This window comes from Panicum hallii, chromosome 9, assembly GCF_002211085.1.
Source record: "Panicum hallii strain FIL2 chromosome 9, PHallii_v3.1, whole genome shotgun sequence".
NCBI classification, from domain to species: domain Eukaryota; kingdom Viridiplantae; phylum Streptophyta; class Magnoliopsida; order Poales; family Poaceae; genus Panicum; species Panicum hallii.
Window position 1 is genome coordinate 28928913 of NC_038050.1, and position 26930 is coordinate 28955842.

Consider the following 26930-nt stretch of genomic DNA (forward strand, 5'->3'; position numbering starts at 1 on the left):
ATACCATTTATTTCTCTAATGGGCAGGCATTTATCGGGTATTAACCATTTTATCTAGTTACATTAAGTAACAGGGTTGGTCACCCTAAATATTTAACTAATGGCATGAGGTAACAGGGTGAATTGGTTTCAAATATTTAAACTAATTATTAATAGCTTTATCTATTTGCTTTGCTAATTATTTATACTAACCGTAGGTTATTATTTAACCATGGACTTATTTTATTTAGATAAGAGTAAGACATTATCATAGCATGTTTCATTTGTTCTGGTGGTTTTACACCTGATCCTAGGGTGAGAATTTAGTGACAGGTTACACCACCCAAGAACAGTACCTCAAAATATTTTCATGATTTTTGAACATTTAAAACCATAGATATTAAATATACAAGGTTAAATAGGTATTATTCATAATTAAACTCACATGTTATGGAAATATTTCACACAAAGCAGGTTAATTATTTTTCCTAAGTCCTACATGTCAAAGCAAAGCTAACACAATTGAGTTTACATTTTTACTATTTTTCTGCTATTTATTATGCATTTTCTTAACCTACATCTACTTAAACTTAGTATTTAAATTAGAGCACAAACTATTCAGAAAATGAAAGTTAATCTATAAAGAAAGTTGTAGACCTTAAAATGAGGATTCTAACAAATTTTAGTTTGCGCTTTTATGATTTTTCCTTGAATTGATATAGAATTTCAAAGTTGACAGCATAAATAACACAAGGGGGTCCCTAAAGGCACTATTCACATGAGTCTTAAGCCTTGCAGATAGCCCCCTGGGCTTTTGCATCTTTTAACCTGTGGTCCTTGGCCAGAGGTGAAAGGGGGAGCAGGGGTTGGACGGCCGTGTTCCGGCGAGGAGGGTCACCGGCGGCGAGGTCCGAGGGGAGGGAGAGCTTCAGGGGCTTACGGCGGTCGGAATGAGCCACGTGTTGAGGGTACAGGTGGTCGGGAGAGGGGATCTCGACGAGAGCCCGAAGCGGCGGCGGAGGGGTCAACGACGACGGCGATGCTCCAGCGGCCGACGTCGGTGACGGACCTGCGCATGAGCTCTAGTGAGTCATGGGGAAGGTATTGGTGCACTCAATTGGGAACATAAGCTTTGGATTAGGGGCAACCGGCGGGGACAGTGACGATGGCGGCTAGGGCTGGAAAAAAAGCTCGCGGGTTGAAGCTCGGCTCGGGTCGGAGCGGCTCGCGAGCCTAGAACGAGCCAAGCCGAGCCTCTTTTCTCGGCTCGCTAAAACGCCGAGCCGAGCCTAGCCGGCTCGCTCCGGCTCGCGAGCCGGCTCGCGAGCTGAGGCCAAACCAAAGAAAGCCTGCGTGTAGCTGTTTATGATGCCCTTTATGCATTTTTTTTCTTGCTGTTAAACACTTAAGAGTCACAAGTAAGTTAAACTAAGAGAACCTTGCTGTGGTCCTGTTAAAACCTTGCTGAGTTGCTGTTATGAATGCTTCTTATTGAAACCTTGCTGTTTTCTCCAAAACTTGATCTGTGATGCAATAACTAGTTGTGGCTCGCGAGCTGGCTCGAGCCGGCTCGCGAGCCGATAACGAGCCGAGCCGAGCCTCTTCCACCAGCTCGTGAAATTACCGAGCCGAGCCGGGCTCGGCTCGCTAGATGACCGAGCCAAGGCGAGCCGAGCCGAGCCTGGCTCGGCTCGGCTCGTTTCCAGCCCTAATGGCGGCGGAGGTAAATGCCGGCGAGCGTCAGGGAGTCGATGCAGTGAACTAGGGAACTAATGGAGGGGTCGTAGAGCTTCACGGGGTCCATGTGGTGCTAGTTAAGGGGTTGTCGTGGTGTGGATGGGCTTGGAGTGGGCTGCCCACGGTGAGCAGGAGGCGGCGGCAGAACTCGAGCTAGCTGGAGCTGTGGAAGACGAAGCTTGGATGCGGGAGGATGAAATTGATCGGGCTAGAGAGCACCAGTGGGTGCTCTAGCCATGCTGGATTGGGGTTCAGAGGGAGCGAGTGATAGAGTCGGAGTGCCCGATCTTTCGGTGAGTGGAGATAATTTCGATCTGGTGGAAGATGACCCTCACGATCCGACTACGACGAGCGAGCCCGAAGCGCCAATGCAATCGCTGAACCAACTTCCTGTGGTTACCGACCTTGTTGATGCAAGATCAGCCTGATCACGAAGATTGTTTCCTGCACGCAATCGAGGAACGAACAAGAAAAAGATGCGAGCAATCACAATATCACTCGAAGGTGGAGTTCTGAATCTCACGAGGACAACGCGTATTTGCGCGTGTTCGAGAGTAGCTAAAGCTAGATGTAAAACAAAACTCAAGTCTGGAAAGCAATGATGCCTCTATCTAAATAGAGGAAGAGAGGGGTGCAACCCTAGGAAAGGGGCGGCCAGGGAGGGGGCGCAGCCCCTAGTGGTGGTCAGCCCTAGGCGCCCACGCAAGGGCCTCAGTTGGGCCAGCATCTATTCTTCTGGGCCTTCGTTCTTCAGTAGCATGACGAAGTTCAGTTCTCTTGCACGGGCCCGAGTGATTGGCCCAGAAGGAGGTGGCGCCTAGGGTGGAGGAGCATCTGGTGTCGCTGGAAAAGGTGCTGCTGGCGTAGACGTACTCGTGTTGTAGTTGATGTCCTCATCATCCTCCCCTTCTAGAACTGAAGTCGTCCTCGAAGGCAACTCCTCATCCTCGCCCACATATGGCTTCAAATCTGCAACATTAAAACTAGTGGAAACACCAAGCTCCGCAGGCAGGTCAAGGACATAAGCATTATCATTAATCTTGGTTAGCACCTTAAAAGGACCAGCAGCACGATGCATCAATTTAGAACGGCGTAAAGTAGGAAACCGATCCTTTCTCAAATGCAACCAAACCATATCACCAGGTTCAAAAGTAACAAGTTTTCGACCTTTACTACCAGCAACCTGATATTTAGCATTAGCAGTAGCAATGTTTTGTTGAATCTGTTCATGCAAATTAATCATGTGTTCAACATGGGCAACAGCATCTATGTGTGGGGCGTCCGCAGCATCAAGCGAAAACAAATCAATAGGCGCCCGAGGAATATAACCATAAACAATCTGAAAAGGGCACATCTTTGTAGAAGAATGTGTTGCATGATTATAAGCAAACTCAACATGAGGCAGGCAATCTTCCCAACGTTTCAAATTTTTGTCTAAAACAGCCCTAAGCATGGTTGACAAAGTTCTATTAACCACCTCAGTTTGTCCATCAGTCTGAGGGTGACAAGTTGTGCTAAACAGCAATTTAGTTCCCATTTTATTCCAAAGTGATCTCCAAAAATGACTGAGAAACTTAGCATCACGATCAGAGACTATTGTATTCGGAATACCATGCAAACGAATAATCTCTCGAAAGAACAATTCAGCAACACTGCTAGCATCATCAGTCTTATGACATGGTATAAAATGAGCCATTTTGGAGAATCTATCAACAACCACAAAAATGCTATCCCTCCCCTTCTTAGTTCTAGGCAATCCCAAAATAAAGTCCATAGAAATATCAAGCCAAGGGGAAGTAGGAACAGGCAAAGGCATATACAAACCATGGTTGTTCAGTCGTGACTTAGCTTTCTGACAAGTAGTGCAGAGGGCAACAAGGCGCTCGACATCACGGCGCATCCGGGGCCAAAAGAAGTGGGTGGCCAGCACCTCATGCGTCTTGTAGACGCCAAAGTGTCCCATGAGACCGCCTCCGTGTGCTTCCTGTAACAACAAAAGACGAACCGAGCTTGCTGGAACACACAGCTTGTTAGCGCGAAACAGGAACCCATCCTGCATGCGAAATTTGCCCCATGGTTTGCCATCCATACAATGAGCTAAGATATCTTTAAAATCAGCATCATCGACATATTGATCTTTCACAGTATGCAAGCCAAAGATTTTAAAATCTAACTGGGACAGCATGGTATATCGACAAGACAAAGCATCAGCAATGACATTTTCCTTCCCATTCTTGTGTTTAATAATGTAAGGGAAAGACTCAATGAATTCTACCCAATTAGCATGACGACGGTTCAGATTTGTTTGGGTACGAATATGTTTCAAAGCCTCATGATCAGAATGGATGATAAACTCGCAATGCCAAAGATAGTGCTGCCATGTTTGCAAAGTGCGAACTAAAGCATAAAGCTCCTTATCATAAGTAGAATATCTCAGGCTAGCACCGCTTAATTTCTCACTAAAATAAGCAAACGGTTTTCCTTCTTGTAACAAAACAGCACCTAGCCCAATACCGCTAGCATCACATTCAAGCTCAAACACTTTATTAAAATCAGGCAATTGCAAGAGGGGAGCATGTGTTAACTTATCTTTCAAAGTGTTGAACGCTACCTCCTGCGAGTCGCCCCAAGCAAATGGCGCACCTTTCTTTGTAAGCTCGTGCAAAGGGGCTGCAATGGAGCTGAAATCACGGACGAACCGATGGTAGAATCCTGCAAGTCCAAGAAAGCTCCGAATCTGTGTAACCGTCGTCGGTGTAGGCCATTCCCGAATGGCATCAATCTTGCTGCTGTCCACCTCAATGCCCTGCGGAGTCACAACATAACCAAGAAACGAAACACGTTGCGTGCAAAAGATGCATTTTTCCATATTACCAAATAAGCGAGCTGCACGCAACGCATCAAAAACAACACTCAAATGTTCTAAATGCACTTCCATAGTCTTGCTGTAAATAAGGATATCATCAAAATAGACAACAACAGACAATCCTATGAAGGGCCTTAGAACTTCGTTCATCAAACACATAAAGGTGCTGGGAGCATTAGTCAAACCAAACGGCATAACCAACCATTCATATAACCCAAATTTCGTTTTAAAAGCTATTTTCCATTCATCACCCAGTTTCATTCGAATCTGATGGTAACCACTACGCAAATCAATTTTAGTGAAAAGAATGGCACCACTAAGCTCATCTAGCATATCATCAAGGCGTGGTATAGGGTATCGATAACGAATGGTGATGTTATTAATAGCGCGACAGTCTACACACATACACCATGAGCCATCTTTCTTTGGAACAAGTAACACAGGAACTGAGCAAGGGCTAAGAGACTCACGAATGTAACCCTTGTCAAGCAACGCCTGCACCTGGCGCTGGATCTCCTTTGTCTCATCCGGATTTGTACGGTATGGTGCGCGGTTCGGAAGCTGTGCGCCGGGAATGAGATTGATCTGATGCTCAATTCCACGGAGCAGGGGAAGACCCGGTGGCAAGTCTTTGGGAAAGACATCAGCGTACTCCTACAAAAGGTTAGCAACCGCAAGAGGAATATCCAAAGACGGTGCAGCATCAAGTGAAACGAGCATACTAGAGCATACAAGTGCATAGCAGGGCAAGTGAGCATCGCGGAGATCATCAAAATCAGCACGTTGAGCAAGTAAAATAGGAGCATTCAACTTGATTTCAGAATTAGAAGTCGATGGTGATGGTTCAAGTTGTTTAGCATTCCTAGCAGCTCGAGCAAGATCATCTTTAACAATTTGTTCAGGTGTCATTGGATGTATAATTATTTTCTGACCCTTAAACATGAAAGAATAATGATTCGAACGACCATGATGCAAGCTATCAGTATCATATTGCCAAGGTCTACCAAGTAACAAAGAGCATGCTTCCATGGGAATAACATCACAATCGACAAAATCAGAATAAGCACCCATGGAGAAAGGGACACGCACTGACCGTGTTACTCTAATTTTTCCACCATCATTAAGCCACTGAATGTGATATGGATTCGGATGCTTACGAGTGGGTAATGACAACTTCTCGACTAGCACGGTACTCGCCAAGTTGTTGCAGCTGCCGCTGTCGATGATGATGCGAATCGACCGCTCCTGCACAACGCCCTTTGTATGGAATAGAGTGTGTCGCTGATTCTTCTCGGGCGGGACGACCTGTGTACTAAGAACACACTGCACAACAAGACTTTCATACCGATCGGCGTCGCCCGGGTTGACATGTACCTCCGCCTTAGCTGCATGGTCAGTGGCAAGCATAGTATGATGAGTGTCCTCGGAATCACTAGCGGACGAGTACTCACCATTGTCACGTATGAGCAAGGTGCACTTGTTTGGGCAGTCCCGAATCATGTGCCCAAATCCTTTGCAACGATGGCACTGAATATCCCGTGTACGTCCTGTGGAAGGAGCAGCGCCTGTGGACGGGGGTGCTGCAGGTTTGGCCGGCCTCTCGCGCGGTGTAGTGCAGGTCGTGGATGGCGCATGCAGGGCAGGCACTGAGCTGGTTGCCGGGCTTCTTCCTGCAAAAGAGTTAGAAAATGTCTTCGAGCGGCGACCCTGCACTTCACGTTCAGCTTTGCAAGCATATGCAAACAATATGGTCATATCATTATATTCCTTATAATCAAGTCTATCCTGAATTTCGCGGTTCAAACCACCGCGAAAACGTGCCATAGCAGCGTCATCTGTCTCAAACAAACCACAACGAATCATACCTTTTTGTAGCTCCTGATAGTAGTCCTCAACAGATTGTTGACCTTGTCGAAAGCACTGCATTTTTTCAAGCAAATCTCGTGCATAATATGAAGGGACAAATCTGTGTCGCATGGCAGCTTTTAATTGAGTCCAAGTGGTGGGAGGGGGATGTTTTTGCTTATATTCATGCCACCAAATTAAAGCAAAATCAGTAAATTCACTAATAACAGCTTTAACTTGAGAACTAGCAGGAATATCATGGCATGAAAATTTCTGGTCGACCTCTAGTTCCCAATCAAGATATGCAGCAGGATCATATTTGCCATTAAAAGATGGAATTTTAAATTTAATCTTAGCAAATGGGTCATTATGTTGGTGACGTACCACACGGCGGGCACGACCGCGGCGAGCTCCCTCTTCCGGCTCCGTGTCACCGCCATGATCCTGCTGCAACTCCGTGATCGTTGTGCTCAATGCGTCTAGCCGTGCCACGATGGTGTCGAGCGTGTTCCTAGCGGCCGTCTGAGCGAGGTCGAGCTGATCGAAACTCTCGGTCGATGATGTGATCATCGAGTCAAGCCGTTCATGCATCGTCTTGATGTCCGCAGCAAGTCCGTCAACTCGTGTCCGCATGTCCTGCAGCTGTTCATCCGCTGTGCCTTCGTCTCCTGCCATAGTTAGCGCAAACACAAAAACAAAGCCTACGACAACAAGGGTGTAACGGCTCACAAGGCGCTCACAGTAGTGCTGTTATCAAATTCTTATCCGTTCTTACCAAGCACACAGGGGTGATCTGCAACCAACAGGTAGAACCGGTGAAAGATTGGAGGAGCGATTGCCTGGAGAAACAAAGTCTGCTCGTCGTAGAACTATGTGGAGTTCTGGGTAGGCTGCACTCAATTCAAGGGTTAGCACAATCAAACAATAATGCAAGGTTGAATTATAGTGCCAAACACGTAATCAAAGCTGCTGGAAACAAAGTGCAAAAGTTGAGCAAGGGTATGGGGGGCAAAGGAAAAACACAAGAGAGAAAACAAGGAACCTGGGCGTCCTGCGGAGTACGCCCAAATGAAGGTAACCTCCTTTCGGTTTCCCCCTTTTTTTGTTTCTGCGTGTCTATTTTTTTTTTGCCAGGAGTCCTCAAAACTAATAATATGAACACAGAGGATCTAAAACAGCAAGTTACGACACACACTTTTTCCGAAAATACAGGGGTATTCCGGTAAAAAGAAGATACTCTCTCTCTCTCTCTCCAGAGTAAGGCGAACCTCAGAATATGGTACCAAGAAAAAGAGATATGGATATGAAAAACTGGCACGGCGTGGAGAAAGGGGGGGGGGGGGAAATGTGACCTGGGCAGGTGACCGAGTCGGTCACGGTGCGTTGTGGAGGTGGGGTGGAGGGAAGGGGCGATCGAGTCTGAATCGGTCCTGACGTGTGTATGGGGGATTTGCGGCCGTCCTCTGCCCGGATTCCTTTCCCGTTCCTCTTTTTTTTTACTTTCCTTTTTTTTCTTTCCTTTTTTTTGACTTGCCTTTCACACAGGCGTGCGGGAGGATGAACAGGGCCGGCGGCGCTACGGCACGTGTGACCAGAGCGCGATCAGGGGAAAAAGGTGCGGCGTGTGTGGTGGGGTTGCGGCGTGCGTGGGGCAAAAAGGAAGGCGAGTAGCAAGATGGAAGGGCGGCGCACGAGGTGTGAAGAGACAGGAACAAGGCGATGAGAAAACAAAAACACAAGTAACCAGCAACAATTGAAGTGTACAGCACACAAATTCAACAACGCAAAGTATTGAAAGAATGCGCGAGGCTAAAAAGGTTGCTGGGACAAGATCTAACCTGAAAATAAATTTTTGTTTTGGTTTTTGTGGACTGTAGGACGGGAAAAAAACACTCGAGAAACTCACCGATCAACCTGGAAAGCTGATACCACTTGATAGAGTCGGAGTGCCCGATCTTTCGGTGAGTGGAGATAATTTCGATCTGGTGGAAGATGACCCTCACGATCCGACTACGACGAGCGAGCCCGAAGCGCCAATGCAATCGCTGAACCAACTTCCTGTGGTTACCGACCTTGTTGATGCAAGATCAGCCTGATCACGAAGATCGTTTCCTGCATGCAATCGAGGAACGAACAAGAAAAAGATGCGAGCAATCACAATATCACTCGAAGGTGGAGTTCTGAATCTCACGAGGACAGCGCGTATTTGCGCGTGTTCGAGAGTAGCTAAAGCTAGATGTAAAACAAAACTCAAGTCTGGAAAGCAATGATGCCTCTATCTAAATAGAGGAAGAGAGGGGTGCAACCCTAGGAAAAGGGCGGCTAGGGAGGGGGCGCAGCCCCTAGTGGTGGTCAGCCCTAGGCGCCCACGCAAGGGCCTCAGTTGGGCCAGCATCTATTCTTCTGGGCCTTCGTTCTTCAGTAGCATGACAAAGTTCAGTTCTCTTGCACGGGCCCGAGTGATTGGCCCAGAAGGAGGTGGCGCCTGGGGTGGAGGAGCATCTGGTGTCGCTGGAAAAGGTGCTGCTGGCATAGACGTACTCGTGTTGTAGTTGATGTCCTCATCAGCGAGGGCGGCTGACGACGGTGGGCAGTGGGGGCGGCGGAGGTCCGGTGAGGGAGTGAGCTCGGAGAAAGGAAAATGCAGCGGAAAGGAAGTGCGGCAGTGAGTAAACAAGATCGCAGAGTGGTCCTTGGACGTGTTTTGAGGCCCAGAGCGGTGCTGGGGGTGCAAGCAGGAGCTGGCAACGGCGACGAGGGCGTGGCGGCCGGCGGACGGCTCGGGAAGTCGTGGCGCGGCCGGAGGAGGGCAGCAGGGGAGGGGAACAGGACCGGGGCAGGGGGAGATGGACGCGTGGAGGTCATCTTAGCTGGAGGTGGAGCGGCGGCGGCGGCAGGAAGCAGAGCAGAGCAGCATGTGCTCGAGGAAGAAGAAGAGAGGGGAGGAGGTCCGGGTGGCCTATTTGGAAATCTCAGAAATCTCAGGGACCTCTCGGTAAACTAAAATTTCCCACTGATGTAGAGGTCTAATTAGAAAATGCCCAAAATAAAAGTTGTAGAGTTTTTCAAACTCTACAATATTGTTTTAAGGTTCAAGTTCAAAAAGCCAAAGTTTATAGCTTTACATATTAAATTTTGAACAAAAGTAGAATTTGAATTACTTTTGTCCTTACCAAGATGGATTTGATGAAATTTTGGATACATTTGTAAGTTTTCTTGGGATGTCATGATGGCTTGTATTCTTGCATTTTAGCCCTTAAGTAAACTCTGAAAGCTACTCTTATACTTCAATAATTTGCATAAGAGGACCCATATTTTTGCATTAATTATATTTAGGCCCCTACTTTCACATAAAGACCTATTTTTCTTAGGATTTAATCTATCTATTGCATTTTCTTTCCTATGGTGATATAAATTTGACACCTAGTGTTATATTTTTCCTAGGTTTTGATGCTATCTCCCATTTTACCCAATCAACACTTAAGGACCTATATTTTACAGAATTACAATTATACCCCTACTTCTTTGTGCTATACTCATACACCATAACAAGCATACACTTTTCACACTAAAATCTAGTGTCTATATTTCTAATTACCTGAATGTCACAGAAAGGCCGAAGGTATTCATAGAAATAAAAAATGATACCCTTTCGAGCGAAAGTCCAAAGGTAAATCGTAACGCCAAGCGCGATTATGCAGAAAAAACCAAGAAAGGCTTGCTTTGTTTCTATGTAATTCATAACTCTGGATGAAAAATTGTTATTTTTGCAGCCCATAGAAAGCTTGCAGAATAGATGAAAGTGCCCGAGGGGCTTGCCATCGACTTTGGCATCAACTACCACTTCGCGCTCCCCTCTCAACCTTGACTTGAGGGGCTCAGGGGTCTAAGCTTTGGTAACTTGTAACTACTATAAACTATCGCATTGTTGAGCTGACATGGCAGTGCGAAGGCCCGCTCTATTTCTATTTTTGGTTCCGCAAGATTTTTGCATTCATCTGTAGGGGTAACGGACCTTTGTCACGAACACCATGGGACTAGGACTGGACCAAGTCCCTTGAAGGCGAAGTCTTGCCCGGCACTCGTGGCTCAAGGCCTGAGGGCACAGGGCTGGACGACAACATTCAACTCGAGGGGCACGTCGTCTACTCTGTCCTTGACTATTTTGCCTTGCCCTCGTCGACAGTGTTCGGCTCGAGGGGCTTGGCGACGACTACTTCGACTTCACCCTCATCGACGTTTGCTGCATCGACTGTGTGCGAAGCACCTTTGCTGACTCCGTTGCGAACCCCGGACAAGAGAGGCTATGGCGGGGTCATGGCGGACTAGCACCTCCTGGCGGACAAGTCTTGCCCGGCGCTCGTAAGCAGAGACCCGAAGGTGTTCTTGGCTTCGGCAGGATCGATGCAACATCGTTACTGTTTCCTCTACTTTGACTACGTCGACAACAACAGAGTGTTCTGAGATTATGATGAGGCACAACCGACTTCGAAGATGTGAATACTCGAGTACCAGGGCTATGAAGATAAAGCTAATGGGTGATGCACAGAAGCTTCCAGGATAAGACTTCCTTGGATATGAAGCCCGTCTAGCTCAGTCGGTAGAGTAAGAAGTACCTCTTGCATCCTACAAAATGAGGACAAGCGACAGAGCTTTTGCCCATCGTCATTGTCGAGGACTACTTCGTCGACAAGACCGAAGGCCATCTTTGGTTCAGTTGCAGCTATCTTGTATGTGCATATCCGCCAGTGATAGATAGGTTTGTGCCACTTCATATGCATTTAGCTACTTCGCTTTGATGTGCCAACTAAACAAAGTAGCTGAGGGGCTAATGTTGGGGGAATGGCCCAGCCCATGTAGAAATTGGACTCATGTAAAGGCCCGAGAGCCTATGTACAAATATTGTATCCACCAAGGGCTTATGTGCAAATTGGCACCCTCCCTCCTCTATATAAAGGACCTAAGGGTCATTAGGAGGGGACTCTCTCTTGGACCCTCCTCACTGGCTCACATATTTTATACAATCATCTCTTTCACTTAGACTTTCGGAGCTCCCAACCTCTCTCTCTCGGCTGTCTTGATGGAGTCACATCCCCAGCACCTATTACATTTAAGCACCTGATCCCTGATAGCCGTAGCCCATAGCGCAGGGAGCATGACTGCATGCATGTGTAGGAACATAGGCATACAGAACAATCAAGGTCTCACAGATTAAAGCGTGTGCTACCCGAGTATTTTAGCGACAGTTAAGAGAAAACAAAGCAGTCAGTGCTACACGAAAAAAGAGAATGCTCAGGAATGCAATTATGGTGTGGCTGCGAAGGCACATGGTTAATATCTAGAGATATAAAGGATATTTAGAAAAATATTAAAGCATGACTTAGCTTGATTCACGGGCGATTGCTGATGACGTCTTATGCTCGTCGATGGAGCCGTGATGGTTTGTTGATGATGCCCGACTTATCGGAGTCAACTCCGACTAGTTATTGATGGTGTGAGGCCCGCTCCCGACTAGTTTTCTAGTCGAGACGAGTAGTCAAATAGTTGTCGGCAGGTCATCGAGCATCCTCGTGAAGCCAAAGCAGTAGCGGCACAAGCTGAGGTCGGAGTCCAAGTTGAAATAGAATATCCAAGTCCTTTTCCAATACGGATAGAGACTCGGACTATAGTGCCTCCCGATAAATGGTGGCTATGACATAAAGTCCGAATGGAGACTCGAGTTCAGACCCGTCGTGAGTAGGAGCCGAGTTGGATCCAGATTCGCTATTGCAATTTCCAATTAGATCGGAAATTTGGATCTCACCGAGATTGTCGGCGAGTTCATCGATGTCGCAGCTGGATGTTGGCGTTGATGCCCTGACTCCATGCGGTTGGCGAGGTGGCTGCCGAAGTCACCTGAACCATTGGCAATGCAAAACTAGGGTGTCGAAGACGAAAGCCGCGCCTTCTTCCAGCGCAACATTGAGGTTGAAACAATGCCATCGAGCTCGCCAGGGGATCTTCGATGAACACCCCTATCTGGTGTGCCAACTGTCGATGTTTTACCACCAAGCCCACCGAGGGATACCCCCCGAGGTGGTAGATTGCAGGTGGGGTATGGCCGAGATCTGGAACACGAAGGTGCAAGGAACACGAAACTTTAGGCAGGTTCGAGCCATTGAATGCGTAATACCCTACATCCTGTGTGGTGGTTTGTATTGTCTTAGATGATTGATTGGTTTGGAGGGGGTCCTACTTGCCCTATATAGTCTTGGGGGATAGGGTTACAGATATCCTAACCAGATATGAGCTTAGAAGTCCTACCCGAGTACTACTCAGGTAGTCTCCTTCTATTCCGACTAGTCCTACTCGTGGCCGAGTAGCTTACAACAGGTATAAGGTATGGGACATGCTCCATCCCTTATCCTAGAATATTCATGCCATGTGCGCTATCCCATGGCTTCGGGTCTGACACACCCCTATTGCGTGCACCATGTTGCACAGCCGTGAGGGGTGGCTATCCTCGCCTGGCGAGGACTCGGAGCTCGAGTCGCATGACTCCCGCTCGAGGAAGTCGTGGACTGATGCCGGGGTATAGTCCGCCATTCCGACAAACTCTGGATGTGGACAAAACACTTGATGTGTTCGCTTCGCGATCTCCAGCTCGAAGAGAGGGGCTGCGTTCCTCATCCCATAGGGGAGAGGGACGCTGGTGTGGTAGAACCGTCCGAATTAATCAGGCTTAAGTGCACTAACCATCACCATAGAGGTAATCCAGACTAACACGCACTTAAAATGGGGTAAAATGACAGTCTGTCGGGTAACATCCCAATGGCACCACTAGATCGATCGAAATAATGTATACATACAACCCACACAAAGGTGAGCCCAGAGAATACAACAATCCATAAATTTTACATCATAGATTTCAACATGAATTATTATTACAAACCAAGTTTGAATTCATGCATAAACAAGTATTTTCAAAGTTTAATAGTATAGCAGAAAATAAACGACAGTTCTAACGAAGATACAAGATATCATGATGAAGCTCGTACATGACATCATTCAGCGTTATCGTCATTGGCCGGGGACGTATCCCATTCTACCGACCAACCAGAAGGAAGAGTATACGGCCAAGTCAAACTTGCAACCATATCCTCAAATGTCTCACCTGAAAACACAGCCCTGAGTATACTAATACTCAGCAAGACTTACCCGACTAGTGGTATATACTTAGCCGACTCCTAGACATACATGCAAGGCTTTTGGCTGAGGGTTGTTTTTGCCAAAAAGCATCTAAGAGTGAGTCCTTACTTTAAAGTTTTAGCATCAAGTTCTAGTTGATTAACCATTCTAGGTAAGCAACTATCCAAATCACACATGATGGAAAAATAATTAACTAAGCATCCAACCAGATTAATCATCATCATTGTTTCTCTTCTTACTCTATATGGTAAAAGGGTTAAGCAGTCTCCGCGAGAAACGAACGATTTGAATCGAATTTCTTAACCTTGGAAGGGAAACCTAAACACACATCACATGGTTACTCACAGAGTCACACGTGCAACTTTTCCCCTTTATTCCCATTTCATGGAACAGGGCCACCGTCATCGAGAACAGAGGTCCACGAACCACGGAATAGCGCTGGGCCATGGCTGCTCTTGCACTCACAATGTGCCCATGGGAATGATGTCAAGATGGTGGGAGGCATATTCCAGTCCCGGTTCAATCAGGTACTTAAGCTTATGGATTACCATATTCTTGGCATGTGGTTAGTACGTTAAAAAACTTAACCACCATTACCACACACCGCGACCTTAGCATTTTTGCTAAATAGATGGGGCCTCAATCATCAACAGGAATATCATAACATAACCTTGTTCATCGACCTTACGATTCCAACATAGGTAAAACAAGCAACTCCTATATCTCGTGAGTGATAGAAAATCAGTCGAATTTTACCGGAGTCCTATTAGCATGGCAATCTAGCGACCAACACAGACAAGTGTTCATATCATAGGTACTAGGATGATGCAACTAGGGTTTCAATCAACTTGTACAAACTTAATGCACAATACCATACATAAATAAAAGTTGCATAAGTTTAAAGTAGGGGTTATACTCCGGGGCTTACCTTCCTGAGCAAAGCAAGCGTGGGCTCTTCCGAACTTTGGTTCGGGTCTTCAGCAACTTCAGTTAGATTAACTTGAGGTTCGCGCTGCTCACTCTCGGACTCTGGCACCAGCTTGTAAGTTCCATCAGCGGGAGTCTGTTGATTCTATATGAATGCATATGTATGAGTGGTTTTAATGGTATAAGATAAGTAACTATTTTACTGTAAAGTTATAATTCAACAAAACTCAAGTTAAGTTGTAAAGCACTTCATTTTCATTTTTCTTGGGCAGCCATTTATCAAGTAGTATCTAGATTTACTAACTTCATTAAGTAAGTGAGTGGTTTTATCACTTCATAAACGGCTATTATTCCAAAACTAAGCATGGATTGAAACAAAACAACCCGTAGAGATAGTTTCTGGGGTTGAGATTTTTATGTAGAGCACATTACTTGAGTACAAACTCACTGTAAAATTTCTAACTATTTTATTTAGCGGATTAATTATGAAAAATACATTAAAGAGATACTGTTAGGTTCAAGATCTATTTATACAGAACAAACCATATAAGAACTGGTGCTCAATATTTTACTTAGTACTTCTAAACTTATGGTGAGTCTACTGTAAATTTTTCAAATTTTAGTGTGCAAGACAAAGGGCATAGAAAATAAGTCAAGATACATCTATATTAATCAAAATTTGTTTCTATAGGTAGTTCCACAAATTTTTCATGTATCAAACTTTTCCAACATGATAATCTACTCAAAGGTAGTCTCTGGTTAAAATTTCATATTTTTCTAAGCACCAGAGCTAGTTACTTTGATTTAATATATTTTTTCTTAACTAAAAACATATGAGTAAGTCAGACAGAAGTAAAAAGTTTCAAACTTTGTCCATAGCATTTATGCATCAAGGTTATTCTACTGTAAAAGTTTCAACCCTAAAGTATCAGTAGAACAGCATGAAGAAATAACTATAGCAAAATAACACATCAAACAAGATCCAACAAAAACTACTCATGGAGACATGTTCTGGCTTTGAAATTCTTACACAAGTCTTAACAAGTAGAGACTAGCTTACAGTCTAAAAAATCATTCACAGTACTGTCCTAGATCAAGAGATACATTTATAGGCTATTTAAAACAAGATTAATTTTAGATCAAGTTTTAGTTTGTAACTAGTCATCCATCTATGCAAAAGTAGTAAGATTCATCAACAGGGTCACAAAAAATTTAGTTTCCATTTTTCTGATTTTTCTATGATTTTAGATTGATTTTACATTTGACAGCCTCTTGAAAATAAAAAGTACTCGGGTTCTCGCAGATAGGTCCCTGGATCTAGTAGAAAGGACCCTAAAAAAAACTTGGTGATTGCAATGTAGTCCCTAGGCAGGGCTGGGCTGTTCCCAGCTGAAATCCGATGAGGGAACTAGTCAGCAGCGAGGGGAAAGGAGTGGGGGAGCATGAGGAGGTTGAGGGAAACGTGTTGGTGTGCCCGGTTGGGGCTGGGGTGGCCGGAGTTGGGCTTCCGGCTTTGAGCAGGAGCTCCGGCGAGATGTGGGCGATGGGCGGCGGAGGTCCGGCGAGGGAGGGCGGCGTGGGAAGTCGGGGAGTACCAGCAGGTCGAGTGGCGTGTGCGAGTTGGCAAGGGCGGGATACGGGGTGCGGCAAATCACCAGCAGCAAGCCCAGTCGGTGGGTGTCGGAGCCCATTGGGGGTCGCGCCTTGGCGTGGCTTGCCTGGGCAGGCATCGTCGGCAAGGTGGCCGGTGGCCACTGTGCCTCAACAGGACAGAATAGGGGAGGGGAGAGCGAAGGGCTGGTATTCAAATTAAATTTTCTCAAAATTTCGAACAGAAACTTGAAAAACTTTGGACATGAAAGTTGTAGAGAATTTGAAAATCTACAACTTTTTTTAGCCAAAAGCTCATTTGAGCCACGGTTTAAAAGTTATTTTAAATTCAAAACTACTAGGATTTGAATTACTAGTCATTTCTTGAGTTAAATGTTGAATTTGCAAAAGGTGTTTGAAGTACATGTTGTAAGGAACTAAAATATGAGTGTGTTTTTATGCTACATTTTTATGAAAAGTGGAGCATGAAAGGTTATAAACATAAAAGGAACAAATCTCACAAACACAAATACATACACATGCACATACACACATATAATTTGATGTATTGTTTCAATGATTCTGGGTCATTATGTATGATGCTATGTTTAGATTTTCTTGCTTAGGGTTCTAAACACCTAGGGTGTTATAGCTGGGGTCCCAGAATTAGCTTTTCTGGGGCATGGGTTCGTCTCCCGCCAGCTTAGAGAGAACTTTCGTCAGCACATGGAAAGTGCGCCAGCACTCCTCGAGCTCTGGTTCGGGCTCGAGGTGGGTGTCGATGCGCCGTGCGAGGGCGTCAAGGTCCACCGTGAGGGTGCCACCTTCGGCGATAGTATAGCCCTCTGCAGATGAGATCGGCACCGCGTGTGCCTCGTCCCTCGCGCCGCGGAGGTGAAGGTGGCCGAGCTTGTCGGCTACAAACTGCAGGCTTCCAAAGCGGATGGCCTGGTCGAGGTTGAAGCTAGGGACATACCTTAGCCCATCGGTGTTGTTGATGATGAACTCTAGGCTCCCAAAGTGTATGGAGCCCTCGAGGACTCCAGCAGCCATGTTGACGCTGAGGGCCACAATCGAGCGATCACGTGGCGGTGAGATTACGCGACTTCCCCTACCTGGCGCACCAACTGTACGTATTTCGATCACCGGCTAGTAATTTGTGCTGCGCTTCTCTACGGCTTGATGGCTAACAATCGAAGGCAAGGATTTAGACTGGTTCAGGTGAATATCCTACGTCCAATGTGGGGTGGTGTTCTTTGTGTTCCTCACGTTTGAATGTTGGGTGCTTACAACGAGGCCCCTGTAAGCGGTGTGTGTGTTCTATTTTCGATAGCTAGAGAGAAGGCCCAGCTCCACCTTATATGTCTGGTGGGCTTGGCTACAATACGAGAGAAGGGGGTGCCTTGCCCCCGGGGGTCGGCGTCCTGAGGGAGAGGTTGGCTATCCCACACGTGTTCTGCCCAGGCCCCCCTGTCGAACGTGCCCCGCTGCTTCCCGAAGCCAAGTCCCGTCCGCCCGGTCCGAAGCGCCACCTAACACATCCTTGATCCTATTCGCCATCCCTATGGCAAGGCATGGTGTCATCATACGTGCAGCATGCCTCTCCTAATGCGCCGGGGGCAGGCGTCTCATCAGGTCGGCAAGGCCAACCTCCTGAGTGATGGTTGGGAGGTCGGGCACCCCTGCTTGCGTTACCGCCTGGTCTCACGGCGGGACCCGCTAGCTCGGCGTGCTCGCCTCACCCTACGCCTCACGAAGGAGGGTGACCTGATACGAACTGTCCCATCTGGCTGATGAGGGGAGCGCGGCCAGCGTTCGCGCCGGTCGCGGCATCATGATGGCTTGGATGATCGGGGCGCTCCTGCCCTAGCTGTCAGGCGAGGGGTGCGCATGCACATCTTGTTGGATTTTGTGTAGTTAATGCTACCTCGCGCCTTTCCAAGAAGATCTCGAAGTCCAACTCTCTCCTGGGATCGGTTTAGCCGCTGTTGGGCCTGTTGGCGGTCGTTAACCCAAAATTTCTGACCTCCAACACGTTAATGAAATGATTATTTGAATGAGAACACCATAGCTATAGGGCTTAATCTAACATATTCCACAAGTTTTGGTGTTTGCATGAATGAAGGAACTTGCAAGACAAATTTGGGCCGAATTGGCCAAAGTGATAGTTCCACCGAACCATGACTGAGCTTGTTTTAACCCATCTTTGGCCACATGCAAGGAAACACACTTGGAACACATCCTATGCGTTAGCTTGATGTCGGTTTTGTGACACTCAGGTAATTAGCTTGGTCACACCTTAGAGTTTTGGTATGTTTTTATGTCCAAAGTATGGCAATGTGTGTTTTATGTATGCAATGTTATGAAAAAAAGTGATGTTTGTGTAATTAATTTTTACTAGAGGTCCTTTTATGTAAAATGGGTGGAGATAGCGGGAAAAATTTTAAATGCATGAGGGTTATTTTGCAAAAAGGGAGAACTGTGGTTAACTTTGCAAAATATGTGAAATTACCCCTGGGTATACATGTAAAAGTATTTTTATCCATAGGATTTACATGAAATGTGAAATTATTACAAGGTTTATAATATCTCCAAAACTGTTGCTCAAATGCAGATGAACCTTAAAGAGAAGTTGTAGAGTTTGATAAACCATGCACTTTTGCTTTTTGGACCATCTTCATTTGAGCACTGGTTTAAAAGTTGCAAGTCCTTTTCAGTGAGGTCCCTGCTTTTCTCTGAAATTGCAAATCAGTCCTCAGCTTCATTCCTCCCCCTTTCTTCCTCCTGGCGCCTCTGCTCTCTGCTCTGCCCTCTGGTTCTCCCTGCCGCCGGTGTAATGCGTCGTTCCTGGCCACCGCCGGTCATCTCCTGTGCCCCCCTTTGCCACGCGTTGCTTCCCCATCCTCCCACCGCTCTAGCCCTCTGCTGCTGGCGTCCCACCCGAGCGCCACGTCTTCCACCGGCTGCCAGCACCGCACGCCGGAGTTTCTGCCGCCGCCGCAATACCCCTGTGGGCATGCCATATCCCTCCCTCTCTTCTGCTCCGTGGCACCAGCAACTCCAAGCCACCTTGTTTCCCTCGCTTTTTCACTTGCCAAACCCCTGCCCTCAGCTGTTTCTTCCCTTTCTTCTTCCCTGCATCACCGGAGCCGCCCGCACTCCTCACCGGCGTACACCGCAATCGCTTCACCCCGCCCAAATCCCGCTGACCCAGAGCTTCCCAACCTCCTCCCCTTGCCCCACATCATGATCCAGACCAGCCCCGGCCCTTCCCCTCGCCGGATTTGCTCCACCCCGAGCCGCCCCTCCATTGGCGCCGCCGAGCTCGGCTTCACCGTCGACAGCCCGCCTCGCCACTCCTCCGTCCAATCCATGTATGTGAATCGTCTCCCCACATCTCAGTGATGCTCATGCGCGCGCTATGCCCTCGTGTTCGCCGGCCTTTCGCCGGGAACGGTGTTGCGCCGCCACGGCCGCCGCGCCTCACCGTCGTCGACCGTGTCCCGTGGCTACCCGTTGAGCACCGCCCCTCCTAATCTCTTCCTTGGGCTCTGTAGACCGTGCCTAGGCAGTTCTTCCCCGCCGGCGACCTCGCCGTCGGCGAGAACACGTCGGAGCCGAGAGGCCGGCTGGCGTCGGGGCTCGGCAGGGACCCTTTTGCAAATAGGAAGTTTGGTCTGAGGGCCCCGATGCAATTTTACCGAGACCCCCCCCCCCTTTGATGCATCTGTTATTTCATGTGTATGTGTTTTCTGCTTTGCAAAATTCGTAGTAATTTATAGAAAAATCCAAAAATGGCAAAACTAGTTTTGTTAGAAACTAGATTTCAAACTCTATGACTTTTGTTAATAGAGTTTAGTTTGAAACAAAATATTTCTACCAGTATTTTAAATCTAAAATTAAGGGGTAATATACACTTAACCTTGTCATTTCATGCTTGGTTGTTTATGAAATTTGGTATAAATGTTCTATGAGCTCTAGATAATCTTGTACAAAGTTGCAAACTTAAACTTGTTTTAAATTTAACTTCTTTTATTTGAACTTTCAAATTTAAAATAAACCTAATGTATAGCCTTCTCTAATTGGAATCTTTTATCATTCACTAATATAATATTTTATAATGTTTAATATAGAATCAAATTTCTATAATCTTTTATTTAAAAGTTTTGAATTCAAATTTTGGTTCATTTCAAATTTAATTTAAATGTTTTAGTTCTTATTACAATAAACTCTACCATATCTTTATAAATAGTGTTTTAAATCTAAAACCTCTTTATTTTATGCATGTTTGTGTGTTATTTAGATGAGTTACAATATTTGAAATGTGAAATTTTAAATTTAAATTTCACCTTATTTAATTTATTGCATCTCATATAGAATCAACGACACTCGACGACGGGGACTACGAACTGGTCTTAGGACAAGACCAAGGCTTTCCAGAAGATCCAACGCAAGTCGTCGAGGGACTAACTGAAGCTCCGAACCCGAGTTCGGAAACCTCTGACACTCCTGCCCTCACCCCCACTCCAGAAGGCAAGCCCCGGACATATCCTATTATTTTATTTACACTGCAATCTATGTCTATCTATATTATATCTTGCATTAAGTCTAAGAATTGAGGTGAAACCCTAGATGCATGAATCCTAGGAATCCAATGTAATGCTCCCGAGTCCTTATCGGTTAGATGCTTCGCTAATAGGACCGGTAGAAGTCGGGTGATTTCCTGTCACTCGCGCGATATAGGAGTTGCATGTTTACATTTCTGCAACCACTATAAGGATGACGGACAGGGTCATGTGTTGTATCATGACCTGAGGTTTTACCCTGTCTGTTTTGATAAAAGTCTTAAGGTCGGAATGTGTGGTAGTGGTGGCTAAGTTTTTGAAAGTACTAGCCACATGCCGCGAAATATGGTAAGCGGTAAGCCTAGTAACCAATCGGCCCGGCAAGTGGACATACCTCCCACCACTCGATTTTATGTTATGTGTACACGCACCGACGTGCGGGAGTACGTTCTGCAAGGCAGACAGGAATACGGGTTTTGTAGTCGCGCTACAGACGTATGTCCTGTACACATTGGGTGTGCGTACGGTCCTGCAGTCGCTTGTGGTGGACCTGATCCACGACCCGGAATGAAAGGCAAACGGTTGCTTCAGAATGCCCTGTTGGTATTCCAAGCGTGTGTGTTAGGTTTACCTTGCAAGGTTAAATTCGATTCGGATCGTCCGCCTCTCACGAGGATTGAGACTGCTTAATCCTTCTGCCACATTGAGTAAGAAGTGGAACTAATGATGGATAATCTTGATGAATGATAATCACTACCTTGCTTGCTTAGTGTAGTGCTAATCTAGAATAATTACTCAACTAGAAGATGAAAGCTAAAACTTGAAAGTAGTACATACTCTTTGTTACTTTTCAGCTGAAAATAAACCCAGAGCCTTTACAATGCCTTCATGAGTCTAGTTATGGGCTAAAGTATACCCAGCCCCGGGTAAGCCTTGCTGAGTATTAGAATACTCAGCCTTGCCAATATCTGTTTCAGGTATAACCTTTGAAAATCCCACGGACAACCTTGTGTGGCCAACGTCCGTTCCTTTTGGCTGGTCCGTGGAGTGGGACCCGTCCCCGGCCGGCACTGACCCTCCGGAGTGACACCAGGCCCTGGGCTAAGCTTGGTGTTCGCCTTCGCAACGTGTGTAGTCGCGTAAAACTTTTTCTTCCGCTGTGAGTTTAGACAAGCTGTTACGCTTGTCAGTTTGAACATGGTTTGTATAAAATTTACTTATCTTTGAACTCGGTTTGTAATAATGTATGTATGGCTGTAAATTAAAAGTTGATGAGCTATTCTGTGATGTAAACTCGCCTTCGTGCGAGGTAAACCTGCTTCGATCCTGTTGAACCGTGGTTGAATCGGGCGGAGACCCGACAGACCAAAGGATTGTTCCGTTTGAAGTGCGTTAAGCTGATTGCAATTGTACGGCGATCAATAGCGCACTTGAGCCGGAATAATTCGAGCGGTTCTGCCACAGCTGGTATCAGAGCTGTAGGTTTACCTTTACATCCGGAAAAGCCCTTAAAAAGTGTTTTCTGGATACAAGTTTGCCAACAAATGAGTTTACAAAATACGTTGGATCCGTTAAGGTTGTGCTTAGAACGTAAAGCCCTAAGGGTTTATATGGGAAAGTATTAGGTGGCTAATAGTATCTATATATGTATAGATAGTTCTGACTTGCAGCACTACTTTCCGTCAAAACTTACATTCCTGCACAATTCAACCTTACTTCCTGTAACGACATCTACGAACGGAGGTAAGAAGGTAAGGATCCTCAGCCAACTGAGGGAGCTTGGCCTTCCCGTCGGTGATGCGAACCGAACGCTGTTTCTCAAGCAGTGGCCTACCTGAGATGCTGCCAATATACCAACTTAGGTTGATTATATTGGGAGTATATGGTTCGGCGCAGGGTATGGCGATCGCTGTTCATACCCCCGCATTTTGCGGTACCCCCCGTGAATACGTTGTTTTGATAACGTATGCTAACGTTGTCTGTACGGCGGTAATTGTACAGATGCTGTTTCTATAGTGAACAGTAATGTTTGGGGACGCTTTCATGTCGTGCTGCCATGAAAGGTTCATGAAATATATATATGTGTGTATTCTCCTGCAGGTACACTAACCACGATTACGCTATTAGGATGCGTAGGGTTTATCGATTAGTTATATATAGTGAGAGACATATGGTTATGCCACCGGAATTAACCACGTAAGTCCGAGGATACTCGGCAGTTGTTTTAGTTGTGAGGACGAGTAGTGCGTGCATACATCATCTGTTAACAAAAGAATTTTCATAAATAAAGGATATGTTGTTTGCCTTAGGAATAGGCTAATGGAGTTCTAATGATAGTTTTAGGTTGGGTATCTTATATAGAATCTTAGGTATCTATCTGATTATTAGTCCTTGTTGTTATCAGCATTGACTATCTTGTTCTGTTTATCTTGTGCCCTCTTAACAAGATAAAAAGTTCCACCATTTGCATTCTGGTCGCAGATGGCAACACCTTCTAACATTTTCTGGGATTCGGAGGGGCATCTTCATACTAATGCCCTCCATTGGGAAGGTTTTCCACGTCTACTTTGGGAGTCCTTGCAATCTTTTTACTACACGGAGCCTCCTCAGTATGATGCTGTCAAGTTTGTGGAGGATGGGATTCATAGAGCTCATGTCCTAATGACAATTCCACAGCATCCATTTCACTCTCAATGGTCGCCCATCAAAGTTAATGTAATGGGTTATCATATCGTGGATACTATTGAAGCAGCAGCATTAGAGGCAATCTACCGTTTCTGTATTCAGCATCCAAAAGAAGTTGCAAGAAAGCCCATTGGGTTATTCTCAATGACAAATCCCGATGAGCCAGAATGGAATCTCAGAATCGTCCCTGAGAGTCATAGATTGGATGGTCCACCGGAGGAAGCACTCCAAGGGATGATGCGGTTTATGAATGTACAATATCATTATCATCTACTTCTGCGTCATGAGTTGGGCCGAGCAATCTATATTGCCCGGGGTCACTACAGAGAAGCTGATAGACAAAATGCTCAAGTGGATCAGCTTCAGGCGTTAGTGACTCAAAAGGATGAGATTATCGCGGCACAGGATGAAACCATCCATCATCGTGAAGATCAGATCAATGAGAGTGATCACATAATCACTCAGCGGGATACTGTTATTGAATTTCTACAGGCACAAGTTCAAGATCTGATCCTTGCAGTGGATGATGCTCAAGCTCAGATTGAAGAATTGCAGCAGCCCCCGATTCCTCCCGTTGCACCTGCAGCACCTGAAGCGGAAGAAGAAGATCCAGAGGAGATTGAAGGAGTCTCAGAACTTGATTCTGAGCATGGAGATCCTGTCATCAGTCCCCATCATTCCTCTTCTGGTAGCCAGTCATCAGTGGAAAACCTTGATGACTCTTAGCACGTCACTCTCCTTGCTGTAGCTGGATGTAACCTAGGTGATGTGTAGTTTATCTAGTTATAGAGCCACTGGTTGTATTTGTGGCATGTGTCATTAGGCAAAAGTTTGTAATGATGCGAATGTATCAATATGAGGTGTAAGGGTATTAGTATCTATGTAGTAATCCAAATCCCGAGTTTGGGTTATCCTGTTCAATATCCATGTATCCGCTATAAGTGGTTTGAATGGAACATATGTATTACATTTCCATCTGATAATTGCCTATTATCTGAAATTGGAGCAAGATTATGGATGACAACGGATATCTCCTTTATTTCAGATGGTTGGAGCTACTCGTGGAACCCCGGAAGGTTTCCGGGCAGGTCAGCCTGGTAGTTCTCAGCAACCACCACCGCCACCTCATAACCTGGCCGAGGTTATGGCCCGGCAGACTGAGCTTCTTAATCAACTTGTACAAGCTCAAATGGGCCACTATCAGCAGCAACCTCGAGGCCGAGGTGAACCCCTGTCGGCCAGTTACCAAGATTTTCTCAGCACTCAACCGCCATTATTCCATAAGGCCGATGAGCCCTTGGATGCAGATGCTTGGTTGCGAACTATCGAGTCCAAGTTCGCCTTATTACCAGCTCCATGTTCAGATGAGAACAAGGTACTCTTTGCAGCCCAGCAACTTCGAAGCGCTGCCCGTCTTTGGTGGGATCAGTTTCATGCTATGCAACCCGCCGATCACGTCATCACTTGGGACGAGTTTCGAACGGCGTTCCGAGCGTATCATATACCAGCGGGACTCATTGAGCGAAAGCTCAATGAATTTTTGAGCTTGACCCAAGGTACCCGCACGGTTACGCAGTATGCACAAGTTTTCAATCACTTGTGCCAGTATGCGGGATCACATGCGGACACGGATGCCCGCAAATGTGATCGCTTTCGTCGTGGCCTCAACACCAAGCTTAAAGAATGGCTGAATTTAGTGAAGGCCAACGATTTCAATGAGTTGGTCAACATGGCCATTACTCAGGAAGATTGCATTGCCGCCCATAGAGCGGAAAAGAAACGGAAAGCACCCACAGGGCCAGCAATTTCACAGCCGCCACGGTATCGGTTGGTTCCGAGCAACGCCCCTCGAGCTCCGCCTCGAGGCAATTTACCTGGCAGATGGGTAGCTCGACCTCCCCAACAGGCTCAATTCAACCGACCACCGCTGCCGCAAAATCAACAACCACCACGGCAAGGTCTGCGGCCGAGCTTTCCGCCAACAACTCCAGGAAACAGCAATCATCGTTGTTTCAATTGCGGAAGCCCGTCCCACTTCATCAAGGATTGCCCTCAACCTAGGAAATCTTTCCAAGGGCAAACATCTAATCCAAACTACAAGGGCAAGGGTAAGAAGCAAGTGGTGCAGGTCCGTCAAGGGAGGGTGAACCTTACCACACTCTCCGAACTCCCTGAAGGGGCACCGATAATGACGGGTACATTTTCTATTAACCATCATCCCGTTATTGTTCTTTTTGATTCCGGTGCTACCCATAGTTTTATCAGTAAAGAATGTGGAAGTAAAGTAGGATTGGATATTTACCCTACTAAAGAAGATTATAAGATAATCACTCCTGGTGGGAAAACCCTATCAAATCAAATCTGTATGAAAGTACCACTTCTATTGGGTAGTCAGGTGATAAAAGCAGATTTACTTCTGTTAGACCTAAAGGGAATGGATGTCCTTTTAGGAATGAACTGGATGGCGCTGCACCATGTGTCTTTAGATATCACTTCTCGCACTGTGGAAATAGGTTCACCGGAGAATGAACCTACCATTCTTTATCTTCCACAATCAAAGTCTTTTAACTCTTGCACTTATGCTGCATCTAAGGTCAAACTTGAGGATATTCCAGTCGTTTGTGAATATCCAGATGTTTTTCCAGATGACTTACCTGGAATGCCCCCAGACAGGGATATCGAGTTCATCATAGAGCTCCAACCTGGTACAGCCCCTATCTCTAAGAGACCTTACCGAATGCCTCCTAATGAGTTAGCCGAGTTAAAAACCCAACTCCAAGATCTCTTAGACAAAGGCTTTATTCGTCCAAGTGCATCACCATGGGGTTGTCCAGCCCTATTTGTGAAAAAGAAAGACAATAGCTTAAGGCTGTGTGTCGATTACCGTCCTCTCAATGCGGTGACCATCAAAAATAAGTATCCTCTACCCCGCATTGATATCCTCTTTGATCAACTAGCCGGAGCTAAGGTGTTTTCTAAAATAGACCTTCGTTCCGGCTATCATCAAATTAAGATTCGGCCTAGTGATATTCCAAAAACAGCCTTCTCCACTCGATATGGTCTATACGAGTATCTTGTCATGTCATTTGGTCTCACTAATGCTCCAGCATACTTCATGTACCTTATGAATTCCGTCTTCATGCAAGAGCTCGATAAGTTTGTCGTGGTCTTCATTGATGACATCTTGATCTATTCTAAAACTCCAGAAGATCATGCTAAGCATCTTCATGTCATCCTTCAACGATTAAGAGACCACCACCTATATGCCAAATTCTCTAAATGTGAGTTTTGGCTAGATACCGTCAAATTCCTGGGCCATACCATTTCTGGTGACGGAATATCTGTCGATCCCAGTAAAGTACAAGAAGTGATGGATTGGAAACCCCCGACCTCCGTCCATCAGATTCGTAGTTTTCTCGGTCTAGCTGGCTATTATCGTCGCTTCATTCCTGACTTTTCCAGAATAGCCAAACCTATGACCGAACTACTAAAGAAAGGTGTGAAATTCTCCTGGGATCAAAAATGCGAAGATGCATTTCATATTCTCAG